This window comes from Halyomorpha halys, unplaced genomic scaffold, assembly GCF_000696795.3.
Source record: "Halyomorpha halys isolate HHAL.00 unplaced genomic scaffold, Hhal_1.1 Scaffold641.1, whole genome shotgun sequence".
Taxonomy (NCBI): domain Eukaryota; kingdom Metazoa; phylum Arthropoda; class Insecta; order Hemiptera; family Pentatomidae; genus Halyomorpha; species Halyomorpha halys.
The window spans coordinates 9,709-32,294 of NW_027110907.1; the positions used below are offsets into that span (position 1 = coordinate 9,709).

Here is a 22,586-nt window from a genome sequence, read left to right on the forward strand (position 1 = left end):
TACTTATTTGTGTTTCATTGACCGCACCCCCAACCATCTTCTCCTCATATATATATGTATATGTAAACCTAAGTCTACCTTAAGTAAGTTTCCTTAAATCCTTAACTTAAGAACCTTTTAGTAAGTATATGCTTAGAGAAAAGCCTCTTTATCTAATCTTTATTAAAGTCGCTTAAAGAAATTACCATCACATGGTGAATAAAAGAAACGTATTTCGTATAAAAGTACCCTATTATATACTAATAAATATTACCTTAGGAGATCTTTGAAACATTATGAATTTCTTTAAAAAATGTATGTTTTTTTAATTACATATGCAATTCGTAGCCCAAGTTGATCATCATGGATTAAATTACCTTTATTTAAACTTGAAATGACTTATATTAAAAATGATTAGAATTTTTAATTTTATTAATCTCAATTATGTTGCCAATATATTTTTTCTCATCTTCGTTAACTTTAAAATAGACATCTAAATATTGAAAAAACAGAGGCCTCCGAAATATCGATATTCTAATAACAATGTAACAATTACCTATATTTTTTAGGAATGCCCAAGTTGCACATATTTTTGGATTAAACCCTAACATATCAACAACCCTTAGTAGGTTGTTGTAATAGAACAATAGAATTTGAATTTAAATTTCTTAAGTCGTAAAATATACTATCACAAATATGTCAGTGAATATATAAGAAACAAAATAAATAAATATGAAATAAATGGCGTTGATGATCAGTGACGTTTCACCACTGTGTCGGTCAATAAAGGCATCAAAATTGTAAGTGAAAACTGTTTATTGTTAACCGACGTTTCGCCCCACTTTGCAGGACTCCGATGAAGCCCTGCAGAGTGAGGCGAAACGTTGGTAAACAATATTTAGTTTTGAGGTGTAGATAGTTGCAATAGTAACAGAGATACAGTTGCGAGCCTACCTTCTATGCCATAACCCCTGATGAAGACCTGAAACTCAGGTCGAAACGTCGGCATAAAATAAATAAATATGCTTTTGTTTATGTATGTTGTTCTTTGCTGACCGCACCCCCCTACAAACTTCTCCAGTATTTTGTTTTCTTTCACTATTATGATACCTTTATTGACCGACACCCGGTCTACAAATTGCAGAGAGTTTCTTCGTCAAATCAAAAACAACTTAAAAGTTAATTAGTGATCCTTAATAAAATAAAACACCACATACTCTAATTTTTTCGACTCTTCTAAATATAGAATTGACCGACTTCAAGTGAATTGTGATTCTTTTATGCGAATCAGTCGCTAGGACAATACTTTCAAATGATTCTATGATAGCTAATTCACAAACCTATTTCAACTCTCAAGTATTTAAATATAATGCAAAAAATCAACATTTTATTCTTCCTTTCTTGATTATAAAAAATTAAATTAGTTTTTTAATTTAATTGCGGGAGCGCCGTGGCACCGTGGTCAGGCGCAATGCTATTAACTCGAAGGACCCGAGTTCGAAGCCTCATAAATTGGGTATTCTTAATTGGGAATCACCTCCTTGCACAACCGTTGGTCTAGTAACAGTACTTCCTAAGAAAGTACTGAACTCCTGATCCTTATTGTGTTGTGACGGTACATATTTAATTTAATTTTAATTAAAATAATCGTATAATAACTTTTACTGTTAATTTAAAAATTATTTCAACATGAAAATATAATAAATGAAGAGATAGGATCGGTGAAAGCGAAGACTGGCGACCTTCGATTCGATGGGTCGATTCTTTGATTCGATTCTTAATTCACCTGCTACTTAGCACACTTCTTGGGCGAGGGGGGGGGGGATTTCGTTCCTTTGACACCCCTTGCACTGTTGACTATAGGTTACTAGACTGTTTACCCTAACCCTTACAGACTAGACCACAAAGGACAGACCCAGCCTCTTTCCACAAAGAGGAGTTGGTAGGTTTTTGCCTGTGTGGAGGCACGCGCCACTATAGTAGGTTCTTACCTGCCCATACTCCGGCAGTCGACACCTCACCTCTATTGATTTATTGATCCCTTTTGCTACCTAACCATCTTTGTCTGGGGCAATTATAAGTCCATCCTTCGCACAATAGAGCCCATTGACAGCTGAGGGGAACCAATATTCCCTCTTAAAGGGGAACCAATTGCTTCTATGATGACTATTGTGCAACAAGTATTACATCCCAATAAAATTGTAACAAAAATGTTTTCTATGAAAACAATAAGATAAAAAAAACAATAACGATAAAAAAAAGGTTTTCTATGAGAATCTACATATAACATTTTTTTTTTGTTTTGTTCTTAAAATAATTTAATTACTTTTTAATAAATAATTCAAATTTAATCCATTATAGTCTCAAAACCTATTATTTCTCTTATAAGTCCGACGTTTCGGCCAATCCGGCCATCTTCAGGGACAATCTACTTAATACAACTTTGAAACCATATAATTTAAACAACTCTAACTTCATGCAGGCTATTCTGCCCAGATCAAAACATCAATATCTAATTAGCCAAATATCACTTAAAACAAAGTCAAAATCATTCATCAGCAGACACTATTCCTTAAACTTTTATCACATCTATTTACTGACTGAAACTTTGGAATTATATAATTTAAATATAATTTCAAAGTTGTATTAAGTAGATTGTCCCTGAAGATGGCCGGATTGGGCGAAACGTCGGACTTATAAGAGAAATAAAAGGTTTTGAGACCTTATAAAATTTGAATTATTTATTAAAAAGTTACCAGTCTCTAGAAAAAATTAAGATTATAAATAATTTAATTACTTTTCAAGTGTTCATCTACACCATGTAAATTATGCTAAATAAAATTGAGTTTTCTTCATAAATATTTTTCATATTTTTTGCAGGGTTTATTCCAAAAATTAAAAGAAAATCGGCTTTAAGGAGAAAACTTTTAAGCGTTTCATTACAATCATTAGAGCCATTTTGGTTACAGATTTTTTTTTTCGGAAAATGCTGTAGAAATGAGGTTTCTCAGTGAGATTGTTGGCTAAACAAGAAGGGACAATATCCGCAATGAGAGCTTAAGAGAGAACGGGGAGTCATCGATGAAGGAGGTCCTTGAGACTCTACAGCTGAAGTAGTTCGGCCTTGTCATCAGGATAGAGGAACAGTGAATTCCACTGAAGAATATGGACGCCGCTGACTTTAGAAGACCTAGAGGCCGAAAAAGGATGTCGTCTCTGGAAGACCGAGAGATGAGGTAAAAATCAAAAATAAGGCAAGAAACCGATAGCGAAGCTAAACGCTCCTCTACGCATTATATGGTGACGCAAAAGAATACGTTCTTCCCTGATATCCTACAGGGTATCCGTATAAAGAACAAAATATTCATTAGAACAGAAATAACATTAATGCTTGAAGAAGTTTGTCGGGGGGTGCGGTTAGTAAAGAACAACATAAATAAACAAAACAATATTTATTTATTTTATGCCGACGTTTCGACCTGAGTTTCAGGTCTTCATCAGGGATAGTGGCGTGTAAAGGGGTCAGTTAGCATCTTCCCGTTCCCTTTACACGCCACTATCCCTGATGAAGACCTGAAACTCAGGTCGAAACGTCGGCATAAAATAAATAAATATTGTTTTGTTTATTTATGTTGTTCTTTACTGACCGCACCCCCCGACAAACTTCTTCAAGCATTAATATACGGTCAACCATCTACGAGTTAGCATCTTCCCGTCCCCTTTACACGCCACTATCCCTGATGAAGACCTGAAACTCAGGTCGAAACGTCGGCATAAAATAAATAAATATTGTTTTGTTTATTTATGTTGTTCTTTACTGACCGCACCCCCCGACAAACTTCTTCAAGAAATAACATTATCTCGATCCATCCTGCGATTGCCCATCAACCTCTTAAATCTAAAATTTCAACTCGCCAATCTGCTAGAATAATGATTAATATTTCTTTCTTTCTACATAATATGGTTAGAAAATATTATTAAAAAAAAAAAAATGTTAGATGCATATATGTATCTATAATTACGAGGCTTGATATTAATAGTTAATTATCATACTAGAGCAGCAAAATTGTTTTTAATCTTTCTTTTTTTTTTTACGGATTTTATACTTACAACCTATATTCTTGGACTCAACAAGATATTTATAAGCCGTTAAGCTGTTTTCAATATGCTAGAAAGTTTCTTCAAGTTATGATAAAAGATGAAAATTACAGCTTTTGAATTATGTATTGATATATCTTTTTTATGGTAAAAGAAAGAGGGAATGTATACGTATGAAAAAGTCAATACGGCAACGACACATATGAACCATGAATAATGTAAGTTGGAAGGAATGTTCCTACTTACGTCACAGCTAAGTGGAAACTGACACCTGTCTATTTGTCATTTATAGTCCTTATAAATAGTTATTATTTTTTTTTTTTTTGGAGAAAAACAAATCGGTTTGTAATTATTTATGATCGGAAAAAACATTTATTCCATCTCTAGATACCTCTGGATAGATTAATTAAATATTAAAACTGATTGTATGTCAGAATCAGACATGGAAGGACTACTGTCAGAAACAAGATAGAATAGAATCTATGGCAGTTACTATTGTGTACGATGAACGACCATGAGCGATGTAGGTGTCGACACGAGAAACATTGATAAGGTCTATGTTGACATTATTAGCACTATCAGATATTGTTCTTCTTATTTATCGAATTTCCATTCGTGTAGGGTGTTAAAGAATTACATTTTAATTAACTTTACTTATTATTTTTACTTTGAATTTTTTTTTTTTAAATGAATATAGCATTTCCTTTTTTTTCAGTTAGCTCTACAGACCGTGTAGATCTTTTTTGGCCGGTTGGACCAACCTTCTCCACGCCTGACTATGTTGGGGTACAGCTTTCCAGTTTGGTGCATACTGCTCTTGCACATCTTTGTCGGTTCTGTCTATACGGTTTTTAGCCTCCCAAGTGGTCTTTTGCTAACTATACTAGCATTCATATTTATTGAGGCGTCCAGATAGATTACTTGCTCATCTTAACCTAATTACCTTCATACCCCGAGATATGACTGACCAGTCTCTGCAAGAAATCTATTGTTAGTTCCTCTCCTCCGTGTGTTAAGGTTCGCCCTTGGTTCAGTTCGCTGCTGTAATTGTAGGGAGGACTTTGAAATGAAATGATAAAATAACTTTATTCTGGGACATATGTCTCCTAAGAATAAATACATGGTTCATATAGTGAGATCTTTATCTGGCAAGCGTTAACAAATTTTCAGATAGTAGAATGAACATTGGTATATTGGCTTTACTACTGTTTATAATGTTAATCAATACATGCCTATTTATTTGATTACAAAGATGTGGAGGTTTGATTATTCAATAAATGAAGGAATAGGTGTTGTTTAAAGAAGAGAATTCCAGAAGGAGGTTGCACGTATGACGAAGGGTTTGCTAAAGAAGGAGGTTCTATAGGAGGGCATATATAAATCATTCGGATGGGATCTGGTGTTTATTGAGTGGATGGATGAACGAAGAGTGAGGAGATCTATGATATAGGTAGGTTTTTTGATGTTAAGAACTTGGAATAGAAAAACACCAAGGAGGTATTGCCTTCGGGAGGTTGGGTAGAGCCACTTCAGCGGGAGACTTGAGAGCGCCTAGGGAACCCAAAGATAAATCTTATAAAGCAATTCATGAGTCTCTTCAGTCTCAACTCTAGTCCTGCAGATAGCCCTCCATACACCAAGGATCCGTAGTCGAAGTGGGGGAAGACGAGAGAGGATACTAGGAACTGACGAGTGTTCTGAGGAATGGAGTTACGGAATTGTTTGAGTACAGTTATGGATTTGCGTGTGATTTGGGAAATGTGGTTATTCCTTTGTTTATTATTATTTGAAACTGTCTACTTTCGGAAACTATTTGCCATGTCTTTAGATTGCAGTTTTAGGTTAACAACCATATACTTGGTATTATCTTCATTTACATGCAAGCCGCTTTACTGCATTTCTCTAATAGAGTCTTTCCATGTCATCTGGGTCACTTCCTAGGATTGTTATGTCGAACGCGTACCCCAGAATTTTATGTTTTATTCCGGGATGCATCGCACTACTTTCGAATAATGTTCTCCTTACATACTGTGAATAAATTAATTAATAACCATCAATAATAAACTACTCAATCATTCTTGAAACAAAACGTCCATCTCAGTTCATTTTTGATTAGTTTTAATTTTTGGATCAGTATTTATTTTATATATCAAACTAACTCAAACCTATGCAAGGTTAGCAATCCTAAACAGAAATTCCAAACTAAAACCAGAAACAACTGTTCTTATATTTAAAACAATCCCCAGGCCACTGCTGATGTACGGCTGTGAAGTCTAGGGAGCGGCATCCTTTACGAAATGGAAAAAAAACTACAATCTTTTCAAAATAAAGTCCTTAGAATCGCAGTTAATGCTCCTTAGTTCATAAGAAATATCCAATTGCATCGCGAATTACAAGTGGAGTCAATAGAGGATTATATCAAAAAACGGTTCATGAAGTTCCACGCCCAGTTGCCGACAGTTAAAGGAGCAGTGACCTACAACCTGGGAAACCCAACCTCAACCCGAAGACTGAAGCCCAGACTGCTGCATGACATTCTGTTATAAACTTATTGATTTGTTTCTTTTTACTATTAGAGGACAATTGTTTGTTTTATTTAAGTGTACCAATATCATTATTTTTTGTTATTAATTTTACTTTCCTCTTTTATTAAGAAGCATTATTCTTATCTATTTGTTTTATTATTTTTTTCTTTTAATAAGGACATTGTATATAGTTAGGGGTGTCTTTTGTACGAGACTATACCCCCCATAATCAACTGTTAAAAAATTTATATATAATATAACGGTTATATCAACTATGTACGGCCCACCAGGCCGATCTGGTATAAAATAAAAATAAAAATAAATATATATAATACTGGTAAACAAACTCGTAATATGCTATCGATCGTTAGGAGTTAGGGGGCCACCAAGATCGTGGCCCTCGGCCAAGTGGATCCTCAGTGAACACATGACAATGACCTCCATTGCAGTCTAAGTCTAAACCAGACTGAGATTTTCAATTTTAGATACAGTAGATTCGTCATACTACCTCTAGATATAAAATTAATACAGGCGCCTGAAAGTTTGAGCTGTTGACATATTTTAACTTTCGTTGACCGAATTTAGTAAATGACATTCTGTCGGTGGCTGCTTTGTGTGAAAATTCGTTTTTTCTCCCCGGGACGGAGTACAGGAACCGGTTCAATCAGTCAGCGGAACCCGCTCCAAAGATAGGCTTGTTCTATTTACATACTTCCCCCAACAGGGAGTTGTCAAATTAACTCACTATTTATTTCATTTGGTCAATGCTAAATGTCCATTTATAGGGCGTGTCCTAATCTTTATTGCTCTAGCGAATTTTTTTTTCTTACTTTATGATTATTCAATTTCTGAGTTCCCACGTTCCCTTTCGTTATTATATCATTACGTTATGAAATTGTGATTAGGCATAAAAATAGTTTTATATAATGAATTGTCTAATTTGTCCATGTTAATGTTAAAAATATCCATTCTAATTTTGCAGAACAATGAAAAAAATTATATATATTAATGTTTGACCGTATTGTATCAAATTATGAAGAAAATGGTCGGACGTAAAATGAAATGAAAAATATATGTATATATAGTTGACCGTAAAAATTGATATATAAGATGGTCAGGGTTGCGGTCAAAAGTGAAACAAAAATAGTTTACAAATATTTATTTTCCGACGTTTCGCCCCATTTAGCGGGGCTTCATCAGGACTAAAAAGATACAAAATGATACAATGACAAGAATAAAAATACAATGATAAGCATAAAAACAAGTAACAATGGCAAGAGTAAAAATTTCTTTATAAAACTACGTAAAATATAAAGCTAAAAAAGTACAGAAGATACACATAAAACAAAAACAATACGGGGAAAGAAAAAAAAAAAATCATTTTGTATTTTTCTCTTATCATTTTTCATTTTTCGTCAATTCTTTATCACTACTTCCTGTATACGCGACGTATTTGAAATCGAAATAAACTTATTTTTATTATTCTTTCATGACGATTATTTTATCTCTATATATATTTTTTTAATTTTATTTTTTTCCCCGTATTGTTTTTGTTTTATGTGCATCTCCTGTACTTTTTTAGCTTTATATTTTACGTATTTTTATAAAGAAATTTTTACTCTTGCCATTGTTACTTGCTTTTATTCTTATCATTGTATCCTATCTTTGTATTTTTATTCTTATCATTGTATCATTTTGTATCTTTTTAGCCCTGATGAAGCCCTGCAAAGTGGGGCGAAACGTCGGAAAATAAATAGTTGTAAACTATTTTTTGAACGCAACCCTGACTATCTTATTATAAATGAAAACTAGTTTATTATTATAGGACTAGGTCTCTTTAGAACAATTACAAAAGTAATATTAATTTTATAATGACATTTATTGGTCATAAAACATTATGGCAACACTTAATAATAACTTATATAGAGAGAAGAAAAAATCAATTAATTAAAAAACTAACTACTATTTCAAAAAATAGTTTGTTTATATGGTAGTGATAGTGTGGATAAATTGAAAATTAAAAGTTTTAAGTATTTAAGAATTTTTAAAAAATAGGGTGTGTTTAACTTATAATGACCTGGGCAGAATACCCTGCAAAACAATTTTTAAATTTTGATGTGAGGTGATAATTTATAATTCAAGATGTCCTTGAGGATGGCTGAAATGGCCGAAACGTTGGACTATTGATGAAATAAAAGTGTTGAGACTTAGCAAGGATACAATTTTGATTTATTTAATAAATAATTATTTAATGTAAAACCTAAAAAATTTCTAACCTTTATAACCTAAGCATAAGTTGTCGGCTGCAACAAAAAAAAAATCTTCCTTGTTCGACAGAACGCTTCCGGAAACGGCGTAATGATAAAATAGGAAGCTTAGAGCACACTATAAATTTTCATTTTTGTAGCTATTTGTAAAAAATATAAATAATAAAAAGTAATTTTGGTGCTATTGGTGAGGCACAGTTGGAGCCTTGTGGAAGAAAAAGTAATTTTGCAATAAACCTATTTCATATTATGATCAAACCTTAATATCTTTCTCCTCTGTTTTATGAGTTTCTCCATTGTTATAAATTTTAACTAAAACGTAACGAAGCAAAGTTAAAAAAACTCTCCCCCCCCCTCCAAAAAAAAGGAAAAGAAGTCAGTTTAATCAACTGCGGTAGGTTGCCAGAGGAAGGGTTGAATTAAAAAATGGCGTCCGGCGTTGAAAGAAGAAATTTCTTCATCCGAGGTGGAGCAGTTTCTGAGAAAGGTTTTTAGTGCTGTAAAAAAGCTCTGGTCGAGATGGACGCTTTTTACTCCGCAGCATCGAACAATATCAATTTTTTTTTCATTGGCAGGAATCGAACAACGCTCTAATTAAACCGAGTCTGGGTAATGTAACTCAAGAAGCTGTATAACATGTTATGGTCTGATATAATGCACCTAACTTTTGTATTATACGGAAATTAGCCATTTAAGTACTGTCATACTACGTCAATGAGGATAGCTCCAAGCTGAAAATAAAGTTCATTGATATCAAAAGTTACATCAAGGTCGTTAGAACAGTTTTCGAGAAAATGGTAAAAGAAAAATGTATTATATCAAATTATGAAGAAAATGGTAGGACGTAAAATGAAATGAAAAATATATAAGACGATTGTCAGGGTTGCGGTCAAAAGAGAAACAAAAATAGTTTACAACTATTTATTTTCCGACGTTTCGACCCACTTTGCAGGACTTTCAAATGAATCGGTTGAACAAAACAATTTGCTGTTCAACCAATTCCTTCGAACAGCCCTGATGAAGCCCTGCAAAGTGGGGCGAAACGTCGGAAAATAAATAGTTGTAAACTATTTTTGTTTCTCTTTTGACCGCAACCCTGACCATCTTCTTATATATCAATTTTTACGGTCAACTATATATACGTATAAATCAAAATTAACAAAGGAAAAAAGATGTCTTTATAGCACTTTGGGTGATGGATGGAGCCCGTAAAATAAAAATAGGCATGTTCAGTTGTTCCCCAAATGGTGGTTTTGTATCATTAAATCAAATTAGTGTAAATATGTAATTAATTTTAATATAAATTTTTTTATTATTTTAAATTCCATTGAACGAAGTTCAAAATGTTTATAAATTATGTTACTCAAACGAATGTTCGAAAACATCAACGTTTTGTTTTCGGTGTCGCATCTCTACTGATAACTAGGGATAGGATTTTTATGTTTTCTAATATTTTTACCTGACCATGATATCTGCGATTCCTTACAAACTAACGATGTTTCAAGACATTTCTGGCCAAAAGAAGCCATTTTTATTTCACATATTTTTAAATATTTGACCTTTTTTACATATTGTTACATATTTAGTTGTAATTCACAAATTTTCTGAAATATTTGGTATTTTTTACATATTTTTAGATATTTTGTCCTGAATCATGTATTTCCATAAATTATTTGTTCAATTGTAAATACATTTTTCGCAGCAACTACGTAAAATTCAAGAGAACGCAAGAAACTAAAAGGTGAAATTTATCATTTATCATAAACAGTGCGTAAAAATTCTATATTTTCTTCTTTGAACACAAATTAAAAGCAGTGACAATAATAAATTATCACACAAAATTACATCGAGAATTTCTCAGAATCAATTAAAAAGAGCAAGGGTCTTATTCCTGTAGCATTTTCCTATAATTTGTTTGTTTACTCCTCAATCCATTTCTCTGTTTCCCCCCCTTCCCATGGTCCTTTCTCATCTTAGTCTTGTTTCATTCCCCTAGTTTAATTACAATTACTAATTAATGTCTTGTTATTGAACAGCTATGTTCTCTCTAAGTAAATTTTTTTGTACATGTTTTAACATAATTTCTTTAAAATATAAATACATATTTATGAAACTTTTTTTAAGTTATAAAATTACTAATTAATTAGTATTTTATATTGTTGAATAATACATAATTTATAAATACATACTTTTTAAAATATTTGACAATTTATTAGCACATATTTATGTACATATTTCAGATTTTTTAGCACATAAAAATCCTATCCCTACTGATAAGTATTGTCAGCCTATCTGAACTTATTCACATAAATGCCTTCGTCTGAAATCAACTGCTTTCTTACTTTATTAATATATTTCTTTTAACCAATAAAAAAATCTTCTTTAGAGGTAAATCAACCCCCAATCATTCTTCAAGGTACTGAGAGAAAAATTATAAATAGTTTTTAAGCTCTATCGGTGAAGAAACGAGGAGAGTTATGCCTGGGTTTAGCTAAATAACCATTATTTTCCAATGAATTTTTTCAATTTGTCACAGTTCTTCGAAAAGGAGAACTGGCCGGGATGATTCGAAACGGGGCCGGAATACAAATGCAGGGAGCGCCCCCCTTTGAAGAGTAGTCATATCGCCGTAGTCACCTGCTCATTAGTGGCTTTTTGCCTGTTTCTTCACAGCTAGGGCAGGTGTAGCATTCTCTTCCCGTAACTAACTGACGTATTGCTACAAATGGCCTGTCAGTATGTCCCATGTCAGACACGGTCTCATCATAGCCTTATTAAGAAGCTTTATTGCTCAGAGGATAGGTTCATATTCATAACAGATAACGCTATTTATGAAGGATTGAAAGCAGAGAGAAAAGAAATGGTCTCATTGTGCTTTCTGATCGCAAAGCGATAATCCATCTTCCAAATAAGCCACAGTCAGTTTTACGTTGGAACGTTTACAATAGTTTTTTGATTTATACGCTTTTTCTCATTCTCCTTTCACTTATAAGGATAATAATATTGATATTGGAAGAAGATAGTAGACCGTATGAAGTAGATTGGAGGAAGAGAGTACGTGACTAACTGTGCAGTTGTCCTTAATACTACCACCAGACGAAGCCCTGCAAAGTGGGGCGAAACGTTAGATTAGATTAGATTTTATTTTATTTGTGAAAGACAAAGTCTTGTACACATTCATGACTCAATATACAATTATAAAACAAAACCTGAGTCTAGTGCTCCATTACAAAAACAATAAACAAAAACAGACTGGATAATACACAACTATTAACAATGATAATGAGAATTCTTTTAAATAAACGAAAGTGTGATATAAATGAATATATTAATTGGCTTCGGAAACTATTTACATAATTTAATTAGAATTTGTATATGTCACTAACAAAATTAAACTTATTACATACTGTTACAATGTAAATATATAGTCTGTTCAATTTGGCTTCACAATCAATTTTCAATATTTTGTAACACAGTGCGATACCTCGGATTCATTTTGGACAAAAGACTCACCTGGAACCAACATACTAGACTCAAAAGACAAAAACTCAACAGACGATTCAGCCAACTATACCGACTTCTCAGCCGGACCTCTCATCTTTCACTAGAAAACAAACTACTAATTTATAAGACTCCGACCTATCTGGACCTACGGACTTGAACTTTGGGGAACAGCTAAACCGTCGAACATCAAACGTATCCAATCCTTCCAATCCAAAATCCTTAGAACCATAGTTAATGCACCCTACTACGTTTCCAACAGAACACTACACCATGACCTTCATATCCCTTTTTTCCTTGATCTCATACCAACCAAATTCTCAAAATTCCATATAAACCTTTCCAACCATCCTAATCCTTTGGTTCAAACCTTATCTAGTTCCACCCATCCCTACAGCCCACCTAGAAGGTTGAAACGGAATGGCCAATCCAAAACAAAAAAAGGACAATTGGAGTTCTGGCAATGGTCAGATTCTCCACTCAAGTTGAGTGCTTGCGGCTTTAGCGCACTTGCTCAGCCTCCACTGGCTCATTACCAGTGATGCGGCGAGAGGGATGCGCTGGGATCTCTTGACCTCTGCTCTACCCCTCACACGTGGGGGATAGAGTGGGCTCAGGGATCCTCAGGTCGATTGTGTAAATATTGTATATATTATTTTATCATTATGTTATTTTATTTTGTAAGTCGCAAGATACGGATACGGGTGGCTTTAAGATGTATTGTCTATTTTCTTTAAATGTGGAACAATGTAGGAGGATGTGGAACAAACTATAGTTGAAATAACATTTGCAGAATGGAAAGAGTCAACGAAATTGTTGATTAACGATAAATAGTTTTCTTTTAATTTTTGATACCTTTATTGACCGCCACCCGGACTATCTTCTTCCAATATGAATAAACAAACACCCAGTTGTCCTTTATACTACTAGATAGCCCTGGCGAAACCCTGTAAAGTGAGGGCGAAACGTTCATTAACAATAAATAGTTTTGTTTTAGTCTAATAGTTCTGGAGATATAGCTGTTTAAAAGCAACATTTCATACAAATGTGGTACAGAACGTACTGAAAGATCAGTAGTTTGCGAATTTATTTTGAAAAATCAATAGATCAAAAACCATTTGACGTACAGATGTCTTTTAGCACTCAAATTAAAGTTAGTTTAATGGGCTATAAAGTAGTTTATGACGTTTATTTTCGTAGGAATAGTAGTTTTCATGAAATTTACTAAAATAAATTGATTTATAGTTGTTCGGACAAATTTTAATTTGCCAAATTTATATTCATATGCGAATATCATTGGGTTCTTGTACTAATAGTTATTTAGACTCCGGGGACTACAAAACGTATATTTCTGTTGATAACTCCAATTCGGATTTGTATACGATTGCAATAGTTTCCCTTTTTGTATATTTCGTGAAAGGGTCGTTTTGCAGTGGCTCCGTTCGAATCTGGCCTGGGGGTGTTGACTTATATTTCGTGGTTTTCCCACGGAAAGAAAATTCAACGCCCCCACCATTGTTAGAATAGGTTGGTTACGTCTAGATGAACCCTGAATGAAATATAAGTGAAAATAAAACAGAAATACTAAACTGTAGATCAGTAGGTCCTTAAATTCTCAAAATCAGAAATTGGTTAAATTTTTCCTAAACTCTCTCGAAAATAATAAAAATCATTCCATCGATAAAAATATATATTTCTTGAATCTATGCTATTTACAAAAAAAAAATTTTAATTTAATTTTCTTATGAAGTAGCATTTTCAAAAAAATAAACTAAATAAAGCTTGCTGCAGAAGCAAAAATCGCTATCTTAGGTAATGCTGTGACTAATTGGTAATTTTCCATTAACTATCGGATCAAGAAAAGAAATTAGTTAAGTATTAAATGTTATTATTGCAGGATATTTTAGCAAAAAATGTTTTGAATTAAAAAAAAAATCTTTAGTAAGCTTATTAAATAAGTTTATATGGTACTAATTAATGAAAACAAAAATAAAATTAAAATTTACTAATTAATTATGTATTTGAACATGTGTCAAGTGAACGGGATAACCCTTCATACTTTTTTTTTTTTTGGTATATACCATAAAAGTACAAGAGAACAACTTTCACCAAAAGAAAAGAAATCAGAACAAACAATGAATGGTATTGAGCGTGGGAATTGTCGGAGCCGGATAATTAAAAAATAATCTATTGATACTTTTATTTTATTTTAAATTATTTATAATTATATAACAAATAATCCCAGAAAAGATAAATATTATAAGAAGGGAAAGGTTTTGATCTGAAAATGTTACTTTTTGTTACATAAAATTATTCATTTCCTTTGGATCGAAGTTAATGAAATCCAATAATTATGTAAAAAAAGTAAAAAGTAACATAAATAAACAAATGAAAAATTATTAAAGATGTAAATAGTTTCTACATCATTACTGGAACAATCATTACTCTATGGAACTTAAGAGACCCCTGAAATTAATACGAGTCAAGAATGAACTTTGAAGTGCAATATAATTGTTTATAAGTAATAAGATCCTTTATAAAATCTATTATCTTGCATGAAAATAATAATAATAATACATATGGCTGCACATAACTTGTGCTTGTTATAATATGTTTATTATAACCGCAGAATTGTGGAGGATATTTAAATAAAGATGAATCCATGATCGGGCATGTATACAATACATGATATAATAATAATTCTTCTATTTATATTCTAACTTTTCCTTTTACAATAAATACAAATATTTTAATTTTTTGACAATTCTATTCCATTACATAACAATTTTACTCTCTCAGACCTCTCCACGTTTGATCCATTAAACAAATTAAACGAATTTATCATTAGATAGTAATATAAAATAAAAACCAAATATATAATAGTCACAGCAGTAGATCAATTTAAAAAAAACTAATAAATATATTTAAAAAAACAAAACTTTAAGAAATAATTAAATGAATAAATAAGTTAAAACAAACATTAACAGGTTCATAGACTAAACAACATAATGAATAATTTCAGAGCTAATTCTCATGTATATTTTATATAAGAGTATAAATGTGACTAAAGATTATTTTATCATTATGTTATTTTATTTATTTATTTTTTTCATACATAGTTTGATTATGGTAATTTTGTTTATTCTTCTGTTTGTATATATTTTAAAGAGATTTTTTTTTTTTCATCATTTATTTATTTTAGTATGAATGTGATCATTCATCACTATTACCTATTGCCCACAACTGTGTGGCAGATTGTAACATTTTTCAATAAATAAAAAGTATTTAAAAAAAAAAAAAATTCCTATGTATGATCCCGAGGGATTCCAACATAATAACTCCTCCCAATATCATTTTATCCCCAAAGTTAACTCTCTAGGTCTTCTAAGAAAATCTAAAATCTGGAAGACCTCTATTTCCTAAGGTTCCTAAGGTAATTAAAGATTATCATTATCAGAATTGAATTTCTAACATTGATTGTTAAATATCACTAGATGCGAAATAAATATTTGCTTCATTTTATCATACTGTAAATACATAATCGAGGCTAGAAAACTATAAATCATAGTTGAGAAGTATTAAAACTAATATTAAATATTAAAAAATATCTTAATAATTACTTTCTTATTCTTATTCTAAATAAATATTTCCATAGCGCTTTAATTCCTTCCTAATATTATGGAATGTTTTTCTTTTAACGATTGGGAGACAGGTGAAATTACAATATAAATACCGAAGACTATTTTCTCAAATAATAAAAATGGTCTATTAGTACCTATTGCGGTTTCTGATTCCACTAAATGCTAGAGAGAAAAAAATTATATATTTTTTTCCTCTTGGAACTGCGACTCTCTGACCCGTAGTGACAAAACCTCTGGGGCTATTAAAACAGTAAAGGCATGGAGTAAGAAAACTTTAATGATGCCTGAAGAAAAAGAGAAATTCTGAAAAGAATTGCCAGAGCTTTTTCAAGCTATAATTTAAGAAAGCCCTGGTGTACTTCCTTAGCAAATAATGAACGCTGTAATTTTTATTTCTTCTTTAAAGACCAATTTGGTATTTGTGTTGGCTGAATGATGGTATTAATGAAATTTTATTTTATTTATCAAAGAAGTTACAAGTGAAATTTATAAAACTTATTGTTCCCTTCAGGCATGAAAAAAAATAAAATTTTGTGTGGTGTGCGCCTGACACAACTTTCATTTAACATAACGTGTATAACATGGCTCACTGTATTGAAGTTATCGCAATTTTTGTGGTTTTCAAATAAAAAAATGTTTTTTTAATATTAAAATGCAACATTTTGATCCTTAGACTTTGTCACAAACAAAATCCTCCATTAAGACAATGTTCCTTATGTAACCGATTTAGCCGAAACCAGATATCAATCCTCAGAGGCGCCTGAACAGAAGATGGCCTCGAGACCTTCTAATATAGAAAATTATTAGAGTGGTACCAATGGGTAGTTTTTCTACATAACTTTGTCAATCCATTATTAACTTACATAAAATTTACTGTATTTTAATATAAATACTGTTGTAAATATTAATAAATAAATTTCAAAAAACATTAGATTAATTATTTATTATATGATTGTTTGAGAGTGGTTCATTTTATTATTAACATACACCATTTTGACCCATTTTACTCTCAACTTTTATTCTTAAAAAACTCTACAACGTTTCGGCCCTCAAGCCATTTTCAAGGAAACAATCTATAAAAATGTTTTGTTTTTATAATAATTACATTATTTCCTTAACTACATAGTACTGTTATAAGTGAAAAAGAGGAGATTGTTTAAATAAAAGGGTTTTTAAACTTAAGATATAAAAAAAGTTATGTAAGTAATCAATTTAAACACAAAAATGTTTGGAAATTGTTATGATGTTATTTTAATTTTTAATTTATTTTAAAGATTGTGACATGGGCAATTTACCTGCAAATGAGATTAAAATCAATGACATCAATATTTAAGGTATGGCCAAAGAAATCAGTATGTAGTTAAGAAAATAATGTAATTATTATAAAAACAAAAAATGTTTATAGGTCGTCTCCTTGAAAATGGCTTGAGGCCCGAAACGTTGGAGAGTTTTTTAAGAATAAAAGTTAAGAGTAAAATGGATCAAAATGGTGTATGTTAATAATAAAATGAACCACTCTCAAACAATCATATAATAAATAATTAATCTAATGTTTTTCTAAAATTTATTTATTAATATTTACAACGGTATTTATATTAAAATATAGTAAATTTTATTTAAGTTAATAATGGAATGATAAAGCTATGTAGAAAAAGTACCCATTGGTAGCACTCTAATAATTTTCTTTATTTGAAGGTCTCGAGTCCATCTTTTGTTCAGGCGCCTCTGAGGATTTTCAGGAATAGAAGAGGAAGGGTGGTTAGAGGATTGATATCTGGTTTCGGCTAAATCGGTTACATAAGGAACATTGTCTTTATGGAGGATTTTGTTTATGACAAAGTAAGGAGCATTGAGGACTTTACCAAGGATTAAGGATTGGCTACGAGAGGAATTCGATAGTTTAGTGGAGCCCCAAAGTTCAACTCATGTTCAGATAGGCCTCATTATAGCTACATAGAATAGTTTTTTTTGTAATTTATTGGAAATTTAGACAGTTTGTCAAGTAAATGATCTAATAGTCGAAATAGACGGGCAGTTTCCTGTATTTTCAGTCTTGTGTGAGGATTCCAGGTTAGTTGTTGTACAGAAAAAAAAATACAAAGAAAAAACAGGTTATGAACAAAAATTTATATTTTTTTGTCGCTATAAAAATTCACAATTCAGGTTTCCTCCAGGTCGAAATAAGGAATATAAATTATTTTTGTTATGTAAACATTTTTGTTTTGACTGCCGTCAAAATAGCCCTGACGAAGCCCTGCAACGTGGGGCGAAACGTTGGCTCAATAAAATAGTATAATTCTACTATTTGAGTTTTTTTTTTACCGCACCCGGAGCATACCTTTCATCACGAATATAAATTATGATTCTGCCAAGAATACAACAGTTTAACATATGGCAACAAAACAGGTTTCATATCAATATTCCTAACAATGAGAACTGAATTAAAATAACAAAATTAAAGGGAAATTAGACGATTTTTTTTAAATCTGCATTTAAGCCCTGTCAGATTATTTCAATGAGAATAAGACTCATATTTAAGAGAATTTAATTGTACAATGATATACTGAATTTGATCAATGTCGTTAGAGCCGATTTAGTAAAAATGTGAAAAATCCATTATAAACTGTTACTTCCAGTCAGTGGACTCATTCCTTGTACTACACAACCTATAAATCTCACCACAGCAATACTTGTGCAGTGTACCTGTCGATTTATAACAAACAGAAAGCTTGTTTGGTCAATATGTTAATATCTGACACCAAAAATAAAGTAAAACGCATGATATGAACATAGTACTTAAATTCACTACTTCATTTTAATTTTTAATGATCGGATTTCAAAATGTATTATACGATAAATCTGGCAGTTAGTCATTTGTCTTACTGACATTCCGACTGACCAAGTCTATTCTGACAGACTCAAAATTTACTTTTTTTCCGCGAAAATTGGAAATTTCACCTACACCGTGGCGCGACATCTGAAGACGGATCGAAAACAAAGAGCTGGCACGGGCGGCACCCTTTCCGCTTCCCCTCCCCAACCAAATCCTGTTTTTCGAAGTTTTTTCTTCTCGATTGTCCACGGTGAGGCATACACTCCGGATCAAATGTAATTTGTACGCCTCACTTTTTGGCGTATTAAGTCATCAGGCAAGTAGTCCTTCGGCACCACTCCATAGGCTACAGGATATTTCCAGTTAGCTCTGTCTGTTCTCCAGTTTTTTTTTTATTTTAGTCTTTTTTTTTTTATATAAACTCCCTCCCCGGTATTAACTTCGTTCCCCGTTGGAACGTTTTACCAAGTGAGGAGAACGGGATGAAAAAAAAATTTCAAAGAAACTCAGGAGGTCTTTCAACATTACCGTATCCTTTAGACTTTCTCTCTCTTCCCCCCTAAAGAAGTTGTTACTATGCAAGGAGAATAATTTTGCATTAACCATAGCAACAATTAACATAAAAAAACTGTTATTTAAATATAATATTTACACCTTTCCCTTTTTAGAATATTGAGTAAGACAAACCAATGATTGAACTACGAGTTGAAGTTAATCCTTTCTAAAAAAAATAAATAAAGAAGTGAAAAAAAGGATAAAAATTGATTCCTGAAAATAAATGTAATTAAGGAGTTCTCATGGAAACGGAACCGTCTTTCAACAAACTATGCGAAATTTTAACATTTTTCTTTTACAAAAGTACAAAGTACCTCTGATCCCAGGAGCCCAAGAAGAGAAAAAAGGTAGTTATTTCACCGCAATTTTTTATTACTTTAATGAAAACTATGTATAATTAATAGTCAAAATTGATGAGTCTGCCAAGTATAGGAAGGGGAATAAAAAATGGCGGCTGTTTCAGAATGATAAAAATAATTAATTTTTCATTCGAAGCTCTATATCTTTAAAACTGCCAACAACATTACAAAATCTAAGAGAACATTATTTAAAGAAGAGTAAATTTGCTGAAATATGAGCCCCAATTTACGTACAAAAATGTACAAAAAAATCAGTTGTTAGTGGATTTATTTTGAGAAATTTATATCTCAGGAATCATAAGACGTACAGATGTCTGCAAGCACTGAAGTTAAATGTACTATAAAGTAGGTTATTATACATATTATCGTTGGGGTAGTATTTTTTATGATATTCACTTATAAATATAAATTTTGCACATGAATTTTTGTTGGAACAACTATAAATCAATTTATTTTCGCAAATATCATAAAAAAAATTAGTACATTAAATTAATTTGAGTGTTAATAGAAATTTGAACGTCGAATGGTTTTTGAGATATACTTTTCTCAAAATAAATTCACTAACTACTGATTTTTCAGTGCATTTTTTATGAAATGTTGCTTTTTAAAAATATATATCTCGGAAACTATTAAACCTAAATATTTCTAGTAGGTCTCATATTTTAGCAAAGTTATTCTACTTTAAATGATATTTGATTAAGTTTTCTAGTGTTATTGGTAGTTTTAAAGATATAGAGCTCTGAATGAAAAATTAAAATTTTTAATAAAGTTTTAAAATTGGCAGACTCATCAATATTGACTAGTAATTATACATAGTTTTCATTAAAATAATTAAAAATTGGGGTGAAAAAACTGCCTTTTTTTCTCCTCTTGGGCTCTTGTACTATCTGAGGTGCAGCAGTTTGTACTTTTGTAAAAGAAAAATGTTAAAATTTCGCAAAGTTTGTTTGAACATGATTCCGTTTCCATGAGAACTCCTTTATTACATTTATTTTCAGGAATCAATTTTTACCCTTTTTTTTCACTTCTTTATTTATTTATTTATTTTTTGAGAAAGGATTAACTTCAATCATTGGATTGTTTCACTCAATATTCTAAAAGGGAAAGGTGTATATATTTAAATAACAGTTTTTTTAGATGTTAATTATAGTTGCTATGGTTAATTCTCCTTGTATAGTAACAACTTCTTTAGAGAGGAAGAGAGAGAAAGTCTAAAGGATTTTTAATAAAGTTTTAAAATTGGCAGATTCATCAATATTGACTAGTAATTATACATAGTTTTCATTAAAATAATTAAAAACTGAGGTGAAATAACTGACTATTTTCTCCTCTTAGGCTCTTGTACTATTACTATACATTTCCTTTAATGGCAAATGAAAGTAAAAAAAACAAAAACAAAATGTAAGAATCGATTATATCGAAACGAATCCTCAGACGATATATGGGTTTATCGATACATGGATAACCCTTCAGAAGTAGGCCGCACCGAATTCCATAAGTCCCTCATGTCGATCACGTATTATCAAATGAAAAATTGCCAAAGCAAAAAAAAGACTATGGTTCCAGGACAAGGGCTGAATTGTTAATTGTTTGCTAAAAAGGCGGGGTAGAGCGCGCACTTTGCAAAAACCGTTCCTTACAATTAAAGCCTCAAGAGAAGAAAAAGTTGTATTTTTTTTCGCCGCCCACTGAGGGAGAGAGAGATTAATATAATGAAGGTCGTCTCTCCTCGCTTATTTTTCCGCTCTCTTTAGGTTTTTTTTTTGTTTCTTTATTCCAGGAGTTTTTTTTTTCTGTGTAGTCGTTTCAGAAAAATTATTACTTTTTTCCGCATGGAACTTTTTTTTTTTTTTTATGGAAGTAACTTTATAAAAATATGATGATGGAAAATTTTATCTGATTCTTGCTAACTTTTATCAGGTCCTAAGTACATACTAGGGGTATTCATGATCTTTGGTTTAACATGTTAAAGCGTGTTAAATGGAAAAACTCATGTTAAATGGAAAAAAATTGCCTTCTTTTGGCGTGGTAAAACGAAATAACATGTAACATGGCTGAGAGTCTGTTACTTAGTCTGTTAAATGGAGAATGACGTCACACAATAGACCAGTTGAGATCGCCGCCATTTTTGTTGTTGTGACAGCTCAGTTCTTTCGTGTGTTTGTGGTTTTCATATCCCTGTTATTAAACCAGAATGGATAATTTTAATGGAACTACATATCTGAATGATAGAACATGGAGAATACTTTCAATACAGTTGTCAATTATCTCATCTTCATTCTCTTCCTCACAAGTTTGAAGATCAATAAGACACTCATTAGCTAAAATTTTCACACAAATTCTACTTTTCACTCACTCTAGGCATGTTGTATTTAATTACTTAAATCAAAACTGAAGTAAACAATAACATGAGGCTCTGGAAGGAAGGTTATAAACATAAAGGCTTATAAAACATGTTGCTGAGAAAATCCACAAGGGGCTCTTATGCATTTAACGTTTAACATGACTTCAAATAGGGCTGCTCACAATCCTATAGTTATAACATTTAACATGGTAAAAAATTTTACATTTAACACAACATCATGAATACCCCTATAGTCAGAAAACTATGGATTCATTTAGCAATGTCAGATAAAAATAAATTCCTTTCATTTTTATACTATATAAGTTTATAGAAGTTTATATCCCTTCTATCCAACACTATTTTTCTTTTACAATTGCCTTGCCTTGCCTCAAAATTGCCTTCTTTTACCGTGGTAAAACGAAATAACATTTAACATGGCTGAGAGTCTGTTACTTGGTCTGTTAAATGGAGAATGACGTCACAC

The 22,586-nt window shown here is 31.7% G+C and overlaps 1 protein-coding gene across 1 annotated transcript in view; it reads right to left on the minus strand.

Moving 5' to 3' along the window:
• Window positions 1-22,586, minus strand: part of LOC106684982 (NGFI-A-binding protein homolog) — a gene marked incomplete at its 3' end in the record, with an annotated part of 127,923 nt that overhangs the window by 8,122 nt on the left and 97,215 nt on the right. The window lies entirely within an intron of this gene.